The following is a 15,300-nucleotide window of genomic DNA, read 5'->3' as shown; positions in this document are numbered from 1 at the left end:
TAAGTTCTTATGACCTGCTAAATGACTCATTTTATTCCAAGGCCTGAGTTGGAGCTGGGAGCTCCTCCGAGCTTTGTCGGTATCCAAGATGGAGATCACTGGTGCTGGGGGGAAGGGGTGGCTTTCCCTCCTCTGCTCCCTGAGAAGGAGTGAGGACGTCGGGCTTCTACTCACGCTGAGTCTATGATCCTGGGTCATCTCTGGTCCTCAAACTGCAGGATGAAGATGTCCGCTCCTTGTCAGTTCTTGCTGGTGTTGAGTAGAATGCGCTCGCCCACTGTGTCTGGCTCCTTCTTCCCAGACTCTCTGTGTGAGCGCTCAGGTATGGCTCTGGCTGCGGTGGGCGCCGCAACCTTGCCACCGCCGTCGCAGCGGGTGCTGGCAAGCGCTCAGATGTGTCTCCTTGCCTTGGTTTCCCCTCTCTTGTTTAACTCTCTGTCCTGTGATGGCACACTTGGTGTGTTTCTCTGGCTTAGGACTGTTCACTGGAACTCTAAAACTGCTTTCTATGTGAGAGCTTGTTCAGATAACAGCTTCTCCTCTGCCATCTTCCCCAGCTATTTCATCTTAACTCAGGAACGAGACAAGGATCTCCACTCTCCCTCTTTGCAGATGACATGATCTTTTATTTAAAGAATCCCACAGACTCCACTCCCAAATTACTCAAGCTCCCTGGGTTCGATTCCTCAGCACCACGTAAGCCAAAAAAAAAAGAAAAAACCCTGGAAGGGGCACTGTGGCTCAAATGGTAGAGAGCTAGCCTTGAGGTGAAGAGCTGAGGGACAGTGCCCAGGCCCAGAGTTCAGGCGCACGACCGGACCCAAAAGAACCAAACAAACAAACAAAAAAACCCACACACACCAAATTACTCAAGCTAATTCAAAACTTTGGCAAAGTAGCACGGTATAAAATTAACCCCCCAAAACAATGGCTTTTCTCTTTTCCAACAATGAAAAAAGTGTGACTGAAATTAGGAAAGCAACTCCATTTGTAATAGCCCCATAAAAAATAAAATACATAGGAATTAACTAAAGAAGTGAAGGACCTCTATGATGAAAACTTTAAAAACCTGAAAAAGGAAATCAAAACAGAAGTTAGAAAGTGGCAAAAGGTCCCATGCTCCTGGATTGGAAAGATTAACATCGTGAACCTGGCAATACTTCCCAAGGCTATCTACAAATTCAATGTAGTACTTATCAATATTCCAACCTTATTCTTCAAGGAAATAGAAGAAGCAATCCAAAAATTCATATGGATCAATAAAAGACCCTGAATAGCAAAAACGATCCTCAACAGAAAGAACAGTGCTGGAGGAATATCAATACCAAATTTCAGACTCTACTACTAAACCATAGTAGTCAAAACAGCTTGGTACTGGCAGAAGAACAGACCTCAGGATCCATGGAATTGAATTGAAATCCCAGAAATGAACCTACCAACTATAGCCATCCAATTTTCGGTAAGGGAGCCAAAAAGTAGAATGGAAGAAAGATTGCCTCTTCAGTAAATGGTGCTGGCAAAATTGGTTTACTACTTGTAGAAAACTAAAGCTAGATCCTTACATATCACCTTTCACCAGAATCAACTCCAAATGGATCAAAGACCTCGGAATCAAAGTAGACACTCTGAAAATATTAAAGGATGGAATAGTAGAACCCTAGGTCTCCTTGGCAGAGGACCAAATCAAAGAAAGGTTGGACAAATGTGGCTGCACGTAGTTGCAGAGCTTCTTCATGGCAAAGGACATTGCTAGCAAGATCAGTAGAAAGCCCATGGATCAGTAGAAGGTCTTCACTAGCCATACAATAGACAAGGGTCTCATATCTAAAATATACCTGGAACTCAAAAAGTTAAATCCCCCAACAACAAATCTTCAAAGAAACACCTGTCCAATAAATATGTGGGCTAAAGACTTAAAGAGAAACTTCTCTGAAGAGGAAATTAGGAAGGCCAATAGACACATGAAAAAATGCTCAATGTCCCTAGCCATAAAAGAAATGCAAATCAAAACAACATTGAGATACCACCTCACCCCAGTTAGAATGGCTATAATCAAGAACTCTAATAACAACAGATGCTGGAGGGGACGTGGACAGAAGGGAACCTTACTTCATTGTTGGTGGGAGTGTAAACTTGTTCAGCCACTTTTAAAAGCAGTGTGGAGGTTCCTCAAAAGACTCCACATAGTGCTCCCTTATGACCCAGCAATCCCACTTTTGGTCATTTACCCAAATGTTCACAAACAAGACCACACTAAAGCTACCAGCACGACTTTATTTATTGCAGCATTATTTACCATAGCTAAGATATGGAATCAACACACATGTCCTTTAGTAGATGAATGGATCAAGGAAATGTGGTATATATACACAATGGAATTCTATGCCTCCCTCAGAAAGAATGACATTTCCCCATTTGTTAGGAAATGGAAAGACTTGGAAAAAATTATATTCAGTGAAGTAAACCAAGCCCAAAGAAACATAGGTTCCATGGTTTCCCTTTTTTGCAATAACTCGTATATGTCTGAGTCAAGCAGGAAAAGTCAGATAAGTTGATGTTAGGGAAATGAACCCTAAGATATGTATTCACATGTTTTTTTTTCTTTCATGTGATTGTTTCTAACATATTGATAGGATGATTTCTTTGTTGCTTTGTATGTCCCTTTTCCACAGTATAACCTGTGCTTTCACTGTATTTGATGTTTTTATAATTTTTGTAAGGGAAGGGCAAAAACAAATCGTTTAACTAGTGATACAGGTGGACCCATCGCAACAATGAGATATACAAGTTATTATGTTGAAAACAAACTTTACAATTTTATTGGTGGGGGGAGGAGGTTTGTGTACGAGGGGCTGGGGGAGGATGGGAAGGAATGTGAAGAGGAAACAAAGGAGGAGGCTACAATATTTGATAAGAAATGTACTCATTATCTTGCCCATGTAATTGTAACATCTCTGTACAGTATTTTCACAATAAAAAAATGAAAAAAAAAGACTCATTGATCTGAAAACTCATTCAAAGCCAGCCCGGGTAGGAAAAGATCCCTGTGAGACTGTCACCTCTAATCAGCCAGCAGAGTGCTGAAAGGGCAAGCAGAGTTACTTTGGGACTCAAACTGGCAGAATGCTAGCCTCGAGCTGGAAAGCTGAGGGACAGCACTCAGGCCCCAAGTTCAAGTCCAGTGACCAATTAAGGAAACTGCCAATGAGCATTTATCCCAGTGTAGAGAAGACACTCCTGGGATTAAAGCAATGGTGGAGCATCCAGAGGCAGTAAGCCACTGCTTAGATGGCATAAATAATGTCAGATCCTTGAATCATTTGTGTATGGCCCTTCAAAATTTGGTCAGAGCCAGGAGGAGGTCATGGGAAGATAGTTTGCAAGCATGCCTGATGTCCATTACTATTTACCTTGTAAGGGACACAAACTTTCCAGTCATCTATGATAGTAGTAAAAAGCTGAAGTTATAAAATGTGGGAGATATTTTAAGTCCCAACCCCTGTATGTGCCAAAAGCCCTAATTTGTGATAACTTTTGAGCTGACACCAGCTACATGAAATTAATCTGTTCAGGAAAAAAGTTTGTAAACCTGAGAGTGTGTCCCTATTTGTATCTTCCTGAAGGTCTTCATAGGTAACTTAGGCATTATTTGGGTCACTAGAGATCACATTCCAAACTCATCTAGAAAGATGCTTTTGCAAACCAGAGTGCTAAACGAGCTACACTGCTGTAGCTGGAGAAAAGGTCTGTGTATTTGTCAAAAGTTAAAATATTGTTCTTAATGACATCTAACCCTGCCGCGGACCGGGTTCTGTCGGGACGACGGAGGATACCTAGGGGAGGAACCTGGAATAGGATGGGGAGATGGCAAACAGACAACTCACACACATTAGGAGTGGATGCTGAGTGCTGAGTGCTGAGTGCGATTTAATGCAGAGGATAACAAACTTTTATAGCAAAAAGTCTCCATAAGAAAGGGCAAAAGGTTACATAATCTTGCTGCAGGGCTTCATTCTTGGGCGGTCACCAGCTGGTCGCCTGAAAGGGCAAAAGGTTACACAACCTTGCTGCAGGACTTCATCCTTGGGTGGTCACCAACTGGTCGCCTGATAGGCACTTGTTTCCGGCTTTACCTCTATTTTTAAGAAATACAATTGGTTTCGATGATTGTCACCAATTAACCACTACTTTTCTCTATAGAGGCCTTAACTGTCCCTTTAAGATCTTTCCTGATAGAGGCCTTAACTGTCCCATTAAGATCTTTCCTGTTTCTTCTTTAATAGTAAGCACCATGGAGGCCTAGATCTAGCAAGTCTCTTAGTAAATGAAGAAGTCCTTTCTCCTAAGTAGTTATCTCAGCAATTGCCATACATTCTTTCTGTTCTAGCCGCGCCTACAACTTTTTGTAAATCTCTTACAAACAATTCCTTCTGCTGAAGTGACTTTGTGAAACCCCCAATACTTTTATATTTGCTTATGGCTTGTCTACTAGCCTCCATAAGAGGGGTTTCAGGGTAGCACTTAACTCTGGTGAGTTAGTCATATTTTTAAGACACTCATCAGATATTGGAGTCATCAACACTCTTAAGAAAGAGCTTTGAATAAGGGAAACGTTGACAATGAGCAAGTACAAAGAGCAGTAGAAACAGTAAAAGATTAATAGGCACTCTTATGAGGAAAAGGTAGGCAGAAACACATCTTTTCCAGGGGTTTTTGCCAGCCTTTTCCCAGGAGTAGGCCTCTTAGAAGCCCTATTCTCCGAGGTAGACTTCGGTGAAGTCCCAAAACTTTGAGATAGGTTTCTGTAAAGCCCCATTCTCTGAGGTAGACTTCGGTGAAGTCCCAAAACTCAGAGATAGGTCTCGAGGCCCCTATCATGGTCTGATAGATGGTTTCCTATGCTAAGCAGACTCTACTGGGGTCGGCGTGGCATAACCCTGGTAACCTTTTTGTAAAGAGGTCGTAGGTTCTGGATCAAAACTTCTTAAGTCAGCTTGAAGAAGCTACAGAAGATGTATCTTTGCCCATGATCCCCCTTTTTAAGATCTATAGTCCAGAGTAAGTTTTGGAAGGATGAGGCAATATAGATAAAATATAATTTTTTAAAAAAAGACACAAAGAATAGTGATAACAGATATGCAAGTGTGGAGACTGTATCTGCCGTAAATGGTTATAAGACCCGGCCTTCTGTGTCTGTGTCTGGTGAGTAAAAAGTTGTTCTCTTGGTAAATTGTCCTGAGCTATTGTTTAAATGGTCTTAAAAACCAGTGGGGCCACAGCCTTCCAAGCCTGCATAATGTATCTTTAACCAGTCTGTGTAGGAATTTACAGCCCAGCATGAGGTGTGACAGTCCCTTGGAGCCACTGAAAGACCCTGCTGCTGCTACAGATTGACAGTTACCTGGAGGAAATCTACATCATCACCTGATCACCTCCACCATGGAAAAAGTAGACTGAAGTCCTGCCTGATTCCATCACCTGAGACTGCTTCCCAGTGGAAAGCTGCCTTGGGTCTGCTAAAACTAAGATTTTTGTGGGACATTCTTTTGGTGATATCCAGTAACCCTCTCTACTCCCACAGTGGATATTGTGGGCAAGGACATCACTGGTTTGCCTTAGGCATGTTAGGGCATAGGGCTGGAAATGCACTCTACAGTCACAGCCTAGTTTGGCTTTGGTATGGTAATAACCTGCTTCCTCTTGGGTGTGTGTTAAGTGTTTGTATCAGAGTGAAAAAGAGGAGAAGACAAACCTCAGAAAGTTTAAGTATGTAGCAAATGGTATGAGTGTGTCTGAAAATTGGAGTTTATGAGTACAGCTGGTATAAAGTTAAGTTAGCTATGATATACAGAGTCAGGACTGGTGGAAGAAAACATGAGGGTCTTGAGGGTCTTGCAAGGGGCTTCACAAATGTCCCACTACCAACCTGGACATTGTATGGCTTTACAGCCCTTTGGCCCAATAGATAATGCCTCTGGCTGGCACCTGATACTCACAATTGGTCCTTGTGTGATTAACAGGCTAATAATCTTTGTAAAAGAGTGGGTTAATCTGGTCTGGGTACTGGTTCTCAGATCTCAATATTGGCCCATTGATAAAGTTAACATAGAACTTAATATTAGGGGATCATTATTGGATCCCCTATCTAGTCTTAGGAAAAGGGGGAAATGTAGAGCCGTAGCAAGACAATCACCATTTTGTGCATAAAAACTCCAATTTGAGACAAGGCTTGTTTCCAGCATATGAGCTTAGGTTCCTGGGATGACCACAGATGTCTCACTTGCACCCTACCCGATAAGTTACCCTAGCAACACCCAATGAACGAGAAGGTGGAAAGTCCCCAGAGCCCTGAGACCCCAAGTGTTGCATTGCCAGCATATTTTTTTTTGTGGTTTACCTTCTGCCCTATCTAATGAGACTATTACAAGACTGTTATAAAACGCTGAAAATGTATGCTAAAATTGGTAAAGAATAACCAATTGTACTTACCAATAAGAATGTGACAAAACTTACTAACCCTTAGCTACCTAATTATTAGCCAATCATGTAACTTCTAAGTTGGAACACCCCCCCCCCCGCTTTCCCCTACTTTACTTGTGATTAAAAACCCTGCCACCCTAGAAGGTGAGGCTCTCAATTCAGAACCGTTGTGTCAGGGACAATTGGGAGTCCTGGCTTGAGCTTGCAATAAATGACTCTCGTATGCTTGCATCCGAATCGGCTCCTTGGTGGTCTTTGGGGATCCCTGACATGGGCACAACAGTGTTAACTGAGTAACTGATATGGGTAGGCACATTAGGCTAGGTTGTGTGATTTCAACTTTAGACCAGCAAGGAACAGGGTGTGGAATCCACTAAGGTTTAATTAGGCCTCATAGTCTCCAAAAGTATTCTACATATCAATTTTACAGGCTTATTGCTGCTATAACTATATATCAAATATAAGGAAAATATATTAGAAAAATGAAGAACAAAAAAGAAACAGTGAGGTTCTGGGAGAAAATTGTCAAGAACACAGGCATTTAAAAATGTTTCCCTTCCACTCCAAACATCTTTAAGTCTAATTTATTTTAATCTCATATCTTTTTTTTTTTTGCTTTCCATGTCTTTTCTTCCTCTTCATTTTCTTCCCCTCCTTGTCTCTCCTCTACCTCCCCTTTCACCCTTTCCTTCTGTTTCTTCTGCTTCTAGTTACTCTCTGTGTCTTTATCTGATTCTCTGTCTCTATCTCAGATTCTCTCTTTGTATCTTTCTTTTTTTCCTACTATAGGAGATTTAACTCAGGCCTTATACTTAGTAGAGAAGTACCACTTGAGCCATGCTTCCTGCACCTTCTTTGATTAGAATTTTAAAATTTTCTCACCTTTCCTTCTCCATTCATGTCACCCTTTCTCATTCCCATTCCCACAGCATGTTTCCTCTTCCTGGTAATTATTTTGTTAGCTTGGATTGGTTAATTTTGTGATGAGATCTCACTTTATGTTGGCCTGGATTTGATCCTCCTGTTTGTGCTTCCTTTTATCACTGGTGACAAGCAAATGCCATGTGCTTCCCCATATATTAGAATAACAAGTATGTGCTATCACACTTAGCCATTGTTGAGGAGTCTCATATACTTTCAAGCAGAGGCTTGTCTTAAACCACAATCCTTCAATCTCTGCTTTCCAAATAGCTAGTATTAAAGGTTTGAGCCATGATGTTTGGCTACCTGAGCCCATTCTGAGCTTCAAACTCCAGAATTTGATAATCAACATGGACCTCTATGTTTGCTTAATTATTATAATTTTATATTACAGGAGACTGGGCCTTCAATGAATTCACTTTATGTCCATGGTTCCAGATACTCCATAGTCTCTGATTCCGTGTAACTCCTTGCACTTTGTCACTGAGTGACAGGCAGCTCAGCTTTATGCCTCACATCACAGGTACTGGGAGCCTGAGGTACATCAGATGCTCATAGCTCCCTTCCAGTGGAGATGCTTATTGTATTTTACCAAAGAAGTACTTCACAGAATTTGGAGGAAAGGAACTAGATCTACTGGGGATTTCTTGTGTTTCCAACTCCCTGAATCCATAAAAGCAAGCAAAATACTCAGAGCCAGTAACAGTCTTCTCTTCAGGGGTCCAAGATCCCCAAAGATTTTGTAAGCATTTACATTTTTATATTGACTCCATTTTTTTCTGTTTGAATGCTAAGAAATGTTTCTATTTTCATACAAAGTCTCACAAAGACAACTATACAGCCATACATACACTTGTGTCCCTAAGGTGATATTCAAAGCTCAATAACTCTCTTTCCATATTTCCTTATCCATCAAGCTTCCCCTTTAAAATTCTCATGATTTTGATGGCATTATTTTATTCTCCTTTAAAACTTGTATCATTTTTTTGTTACCACTATGCCTAGTGCAGAACAGATGCTTAATAAACAGAAGTTTACAGAATAGTTTTGCTGATGCCATTTACTAATATTTCTTTCCTAAATATTTTCTCTCCACTGGCTTACTTCAAGCAACAAAGCATTTGCTGGTATTGGGAAATCCAAATGTTAAGCTCTGAAACTGTCATAAAAATCCCAAAGTGAAGGCAAGAACAAGGAACACCTAAGGAATAACTAGAAACGGTAGGGGCTCATACTTGTAATCTTGTGTATTCCAGGGGCAAAGACCCAGAGAAAAATGCTTAGTTAGCCTACGCAGATAAGTCCAAGATATTCTAACTCCAATTAACCAGCAACAATCTGGACTGAGGTATGGCTCAAGTGACAAGGTGCCAACTAAGCAATTACATAGAAAGCATGAAGCTCCTTGAGTTCAAAGCTTTGGGATTACTGTCAAAAGAAAAAGTAGTCCCTGGAACGTCTGAGAATGTGTGTGGATGTTGATATAGGGAACATATTTCCTTGCAACTTCTTTAAAATTGTGTTTTAGAAGACTCACATATCCTCACAGTTTTGTTGACTATCCTCTTTGATATTCACTCTCCAGCTCTGATTCTATGCCTATTTCCTTCTCTCCAAACTGCTTATTTACACAGACCTTTCATTATTCTTTCTGAATCACACTCAAATCTGTAGTTTTTGGTCTTGTGAAAACTCCAATGTGTGAATGATATAATCCCTGAATGAAGAGATCAAATAATTTTACTAAGTTTATTTTAACATTTTTAAAGCCAGGACTAGGTTTTTATGTTTTTTATTTTAATTGAAGAAAGATAGAGCTATTGAAATAAATAGTAGGACAACAGGTACCATCTGTAAGCAAGAATTTTGACATCTTGCCAGTTTTAGGGCTACGGAAAACAGGCCCAGCCCCTTGGTATAGCCAAGTTGGTCCTCAAGCCAGGGAGGATGACTGGTTTGTCACACAGAGCATTTTTGTACTGTCAACTGGACAGCAAAACAACCATGCTGTGTGAAGATGAGATCTAATTTATCTAAGTGAGAAGAAAAGAAGAAATCATGCTGAATGGCCCTCTGAGATTTTGAGGAAGTTTGAAATTTCTGTCTTTTTCAGACATTGGGTGATCTAGATTGGGAATGTGAGCATTAGGTAGACATTCCAAATTTCAAGTGAGCTGCCTTTTGATCAAACTCCATTTCCCATTATGGCCTAATGCTGCAGGAGTGATTTGGTTAGCTGACAAATCAATGACACCAGGGCTTGTCAATCTGGAGATTTTGATACCAGTAGTTGTAAGTTGGCAGTGTAGAAAAAAAACATTGAGTTCCTATAAGAGGTCTGCTTGGTGTTAATATTCAGAATATAAAAAGGGCTAAAGAAAAACCTTCAAAAGAAAAACTCCAATTATTAAATGAATATATGAACTAAACAGATCTCAGAAGAAATATTGCCTAATACATGAAGCAATATTCAACATAGCCATACAGCAATACAAAAGAAATTACACTGAGATTCTCACCTCACTCATGCCAGTCATCAAGAAAATAAGAAATACCTCTGAGGATGCAGGGCAAAATAACTCAGATACGCTGTGGTTGGGATTGCAAACCAGTGCAACCAATGTGGAAATTACTATGCAGGTTCCTTAAAAAACAGAGACTTACTACCCTCTATAATACTCTGGCACATATCATTAAGTGTAAATTAGTTGCATGATACTTCTACATGTGCGTTTATCTTTGCACTATTCACAATAGGTATTAGGCTAAGTACCCAACAACTGATGAATGGATCTAGAAAATGTGACATATATTTTATGTAATATTATTCACCTATAAGAAGAACATAATTATGTTCTTTGCAGGAAAGTGGATGGAATTGGGAAATCATCAGAGGAATGAGATAAGCCAAATACAAAAATCAGATATCCCTAAATATTGGTCAAACACAGCATCAGATAGTTGCCTCTCTGTTACCAACGCCTGAAAGTGAAGGTGGGAAAATACCAAGAGCTAAAATCTAGAGGGTGGCTTTGGCCTTCTGGTCCTTGGACAACTTTTCATGTTTCGAGTTGAATCTGCCTCGCACCTGCAGCCCACATGTGTGCCTCTTCTGTGCCATGAACCAGATGATGTCACAAAGGGCCAGGCTGGGGAGTGTGTTCTCAGCTACCAGAGGAGAATGGGAAGAGGGACAGCTCTGGTGGCTTCTCGATTTTGCTGCTAATTTGGCACACGGTTCCCTGTAATGGGAAACATTCTCACTAAATATATGCATGAGCCTCGCTGTCCAACCTTAGGTAGGAGAGTTGCCATCAGATCTGGGCCCACAGACGATTATATGATGGCCAATTCTGATCTCAGGCAGGCACCTCCTTCAGCCCATCACCACTGGACACCTAAGAGGAGGTAGGTACCTATCTCTTGCTAGAGGCCGCAGACTCTATTATGACCTCCAGAGAGCGAGACAATCCATTGAGGCATGGTTAGAATAACAAGAGTTTTATTAACAGTAGAAAGGGCAAGAGCAGCCTTGACCTCCAAAGCTCCGAGCCTCCAGTGGGCAGCCCTGCCCTCTAGTTGTTGGTCTGCCAACCACCAACCCTAGACTTCAAAGCTCCAAGGCTCGAAATGGCAAGACTTTTCTTTTCTTTCCCCTCCTCCTCTCTATTAATTAGTTTCCTTCCAGTAGCTTGTTTCACTTTTAAATTAGTTTCCTCCAGGTAGGCAACTTCTTCTCTCCCCTGCTCTCTCTCTCCACTTGCCAACTTGTTCTTTATCTCTCCTTTCATTCTCTACCTGCTCTCTTTCCTCAACTTCCAAGATTAACTTCCGAGGTCTTTCCCTGCTCAACTAAGTAACTTAACTTGTTTAACTTCCCAGGTCTTCCCCTGGTGCTCTTGCTTAACTTGCTTCACTTCCCAGGTCTTCCCCTACTGCTCTCTCCTTTCTCCAAGCTTGGTCAACTAACTGAACTGCCATTGCTCCGAACCTGCAGACTATATATAGGCTGTGCGCCTCCCTCACTCCAATGGGTCTCCCTCCCAACAGGTCTCAACTGCTATTCAGGCCCCTTCCCCAAGCTGCCCAATGACCAACCACCTCTTGACATGTGGGGCTTGACTCCTCACCCACCAGCAGCATGCCCTGTGGAGCAGTGAAGTCAGCCATCTGACTCTCCGCCCCGCCCTGCCTCCAGTCAGACTATCGGGGCCCACGGGTTATTACAATTCTTCTCTGAGGAATGCCAGTTTTGCATCTCCAGAAGATTCAAGAAAAAAATGTTTGCTTGTGCTACAAACTGGCTACTTAAGGATGTTGGAAACACCCAGAAGCATGAGGATCCCTTTTCAGGAGTGGATCCTCACTTCTAATTTCAGTACCTAAGCCACTAGCTCAGGTGGTTGACCCAAAGAAATCTAGTGATCTCAGTCTTCCACTCTCACCTCTTCAATAGTGAATAGAAGTGAAATGCCAAGACGATCCTCAGGGCAAATTCAAAATTCAGGGAGAGCCTAAGGAGAGATGTCAACCTAGCAATGGAGAAAAAGCACTATGCAGTCTGTGGAATATCAGGAGAGATTTCACTCTCAAAGGATGTGGTCCTTGTCTGCAGCAAGGAATTTTTCCCAAGGATGCTGCAAAGGATGGAGAGGAACCTGTACTTCCTTTGGATATCCTATCTCATGGCCATGACAGCTCTAGGTCACAAAACTCCACTGTGGAAAGTTTCCATAGCTGCCCAGTCTTCCAGGAGTCAGGGAAGGAGGTGGATGGTAAAAGCTCACAGCTAGTCTACCAGCAGGCCATGCTGCACCCCAAAGGAAAGCATCATTGACAGGAGTGCTTGTGTTATTGCTGACACTGTCAGTACCAGTACCATGGGCTGTCTCTGAGCTTTCCTACCCAATAAACTTCATTGAGTGGAAGTGCATAAAGATTTGGACATTTGGAAGAACACTCAGTTTGGTAAGAGTAAATAAAATCTGTAAGAATTCTCTAGCATATAACAGAGGTTGTGACAAATGGATGTAACACCAAAACTGTCTCTCCTTTCCCTCCACCTGATGCAAAGACTTACAGCTCCATGCCCCTGCCTACTTGCAGTTCAAAGATTCCAGTTCTTCCTAACAACACTAATTTGGAAGAGCAAGCTTCCAGGCCTAGATCCTGTCAGGACTCTCATCAAACACTAAAGAGGAACTAGTACTTAAAGTCCCCAGTTCCCCTTTGATTCCCCTGTGGGCTGTCTTACTCCCTGTATGCCTCCTTCTAATTTGGGGGTTCTGAATGATGAGAATGAAGGCCATGGTCATTTTATCAAGATCTGCAACCCCACCAACTCCTCTTTTCCTCAAACATCCTCCCCCTGAATATTTGCTTCCTGCACGAGGAAATACACCACCTTTATGTGTATAGACTTCCTCCTCTTTTCTTCCCTACTGCACTGTAATTCTATTGACCAGGAACAATGTGAACACTGGCAACACCACTGTATTTGTACATGTATCCTCAGGGTATCCTTTCCTGTGAGCAGGCAGCTGGCTATAGATCATATTATTGATATGGACATCATACTGTCTTTTGAGGGCATGATTTTCAGACCTCCCTCAATATCTGGCATTGACCTCTCTCCCTTTCCCCAGATCTCCTCTAGCCTGCAGCAGGAAAACTGTCTGACTTGGCTAGTAACCACTAGCCCACCCATACCCCACTGTATTTCTCCAGGTCCCCTTTACTCTACCTCTATCTATTTGCTGAGGTCCCCTGTAGCCTGCACCAGAGGCAGCTTGTGAAGGAGTCATCCCCCAATAAGTCTCCCTTCACTCAGGGTGTTCTGTCCTTCTCTACTTTTTAACCAATCCTTTGATCCTCAAAGGAGTCTTGGTCCTCAAATGTTGTTGCGCAGCAGCACAGTGCTGGTCCTTCAGTCCTTCCCATTACAGGCCCATCATTGCCCCCATTCCTGGAGGCCGTTCCTCTCCACCAACTAAACCATACATGGACAATGATAATGCTGTCTGGTTTTAATGAAAATCACTGTATTGAACCAAGCACCTTCTGCTTCTGACCACCTATCATGCAAGACCCGAACAATTGTTTTTTACAGGCCCAACTCATTCAGGGGAACAAGCCCCAATATTGACTACCTAGTAGAAGAGCCATCCCTCACCCCACATTAGGGGTATTCAATGGACAATACTATGACAATTGCTTTGGGAGCCACCCAACAGCACTAACAATATCAGCTGTTGGCCTAACTCTTCCAGTGTAACCACTTAGTGTCATGCAATCAAGACATATTTGCCATGACATTGCTCTCATCTGCAGTGAAACCAGTAGTTCCTCACAGCTGGTGGTGATTTTCATTCCATGAGTTGTTTCCTCATTCTGTTATCTCTTTTGATATGGATATACTTTTCAATTTGATGCTATCCCATTTTTGAATTCTTGTTTTTATTTAGTATATTAGATTCCCCTTCAGAAAATACTTGCTTATGCATATATTTTCATTTATCCCCAAATTGTTCCTGAATTATTTTGCTTTTTTTTTTTTTTTTTTTTTTTTTTTTTACAAAATGAGAGATAGGCTTCAGATTCAGTTTTCTGCAAGTAGATAACTACTTTTTCCAGATCCATTTGTTGAAGAGAATGTTTTTTCCCCTAATGTATATTTTTGGTTCCTTTGTAAAGTATAACATGTGTGTAACTGTCAAAATGTGTTTTTAATTCTACTCTGTTGATCTTTGAGACTGTCTTTTGTGTCAGTCCTACACTAGTTTGTTACTATAGCTCTGTAGTATAATTTGAAGTCTAGTATTGTGATACATCTAGCATTGCCCTCTTTGATCAGGAGTACTTTTGATATGGGTTTCAGAAATTTTCTATTTCTTTTTTTTTTTTTTTACTTTTTTTTCCAATTATTTATTGTAAAAATACTGAACAGAGGGGTTACAATTACATGGGCAAGATAATGAGTACATTTCTTATCAAGCATTGTAGCCTCCTCTTTGTTTCCCCTTCCCATCCTTTCCCAGCCTCCCCCTACCCTACCACCCAATCCTCCTCCCCCACCAAAGTTGTAAAGTTCGTTTTCAACATAACGACTTGTACATCTCATTGTTGCAATGGGTCTAGATGTATCCCTATTTAAATGATTTGTTTTTCCCCTTCCCCTCCACAAATTATACTGACATCAAATACAGTGAATGCAGGGGTTATACCATCAGGTAGGGACATACAAAGCAACAAAGAAATAATCTTATGAATGTGTTAGGAACAAATGCATGAAAGACAAAAAAGCATTTCAATACATATAGGGTTCATTTTCCTAACATTAACTTATCTGACCTTTTCAGCTTGACTCAGACATATACTAGTTATTGCAAATAAGGGAAATCATTGGACCTATGTTTTTTGGGCCTGGCTTATTTCACTTAATATAAGTTTTTCCAAGTCTTTCCATCTCCTAACAAATGGGGCAATGTCATTCTTTCTGATGGAGGCAGAGAATTACATTGTGTATATATACCACATTCTCTTGATCCATTCATTTACTGAGGGGCATCTGGGTTGGTTCTATATCTTACCTATGGTAAATAATGCTGCAATAAACATAGTCGTGCTGGTAGCTTTGGTGTGGTCTTGTTTGTGAACATTTGGGTAAATGCCCAAAAGTGGGATTTCTGGGTCATAGGGGAGCTCTATGTGGAGTCTTTTGAGAAACCTCCATACTGTTTCCCAAAGTGGTTGAACAAGTTTGCACTCCCACCAATAATGCAGTAAGGTTCCCTTCTGTCCACATCCCCTCCAGCATCTGTTGTTATTAGAGTTCTTGATTTTTGCCATGCTAACTGGGGTGAGGTGATATCTCAATGTTGTTTTGATTTGCATTTCTTT

At 41.4% G+C, this 15,300-nt stretch overlaps 1 pseudogene; it reads left to right on the top strand.

Moving 5' to 3' along the window:
- The first annotated feature begins 219 nt into the window (after positions 1-219).
- LOC138806731 (olfactory receptor 4K2-like) overlaps positions 220-15,300 on the top strand; it is a 29,344-nt pseudogene continuing 14,263 nt past the window's right edge.

This window comes from Dipodomys merriami, unplaced genomic scaffold (assembly GCF_024711535.1).
Source record: "Dipodomys merriami isolate MVZ:Mamm:240054 unplaced genomic scaffold, mDipMer1.0.p SCAF_1, whole genome shotgun sequence".
Lineage (NCBI taxonomy): Eukaryota > Metazoa > Chordata > Mammalia > Rodentia > Heteromyidae > Dipodomys > Dipodomys merriami.
Note: the sequence above shows the minus strand (reverse complement) of the source record. Positions and strands in the feature narration are given on the sequence as shown.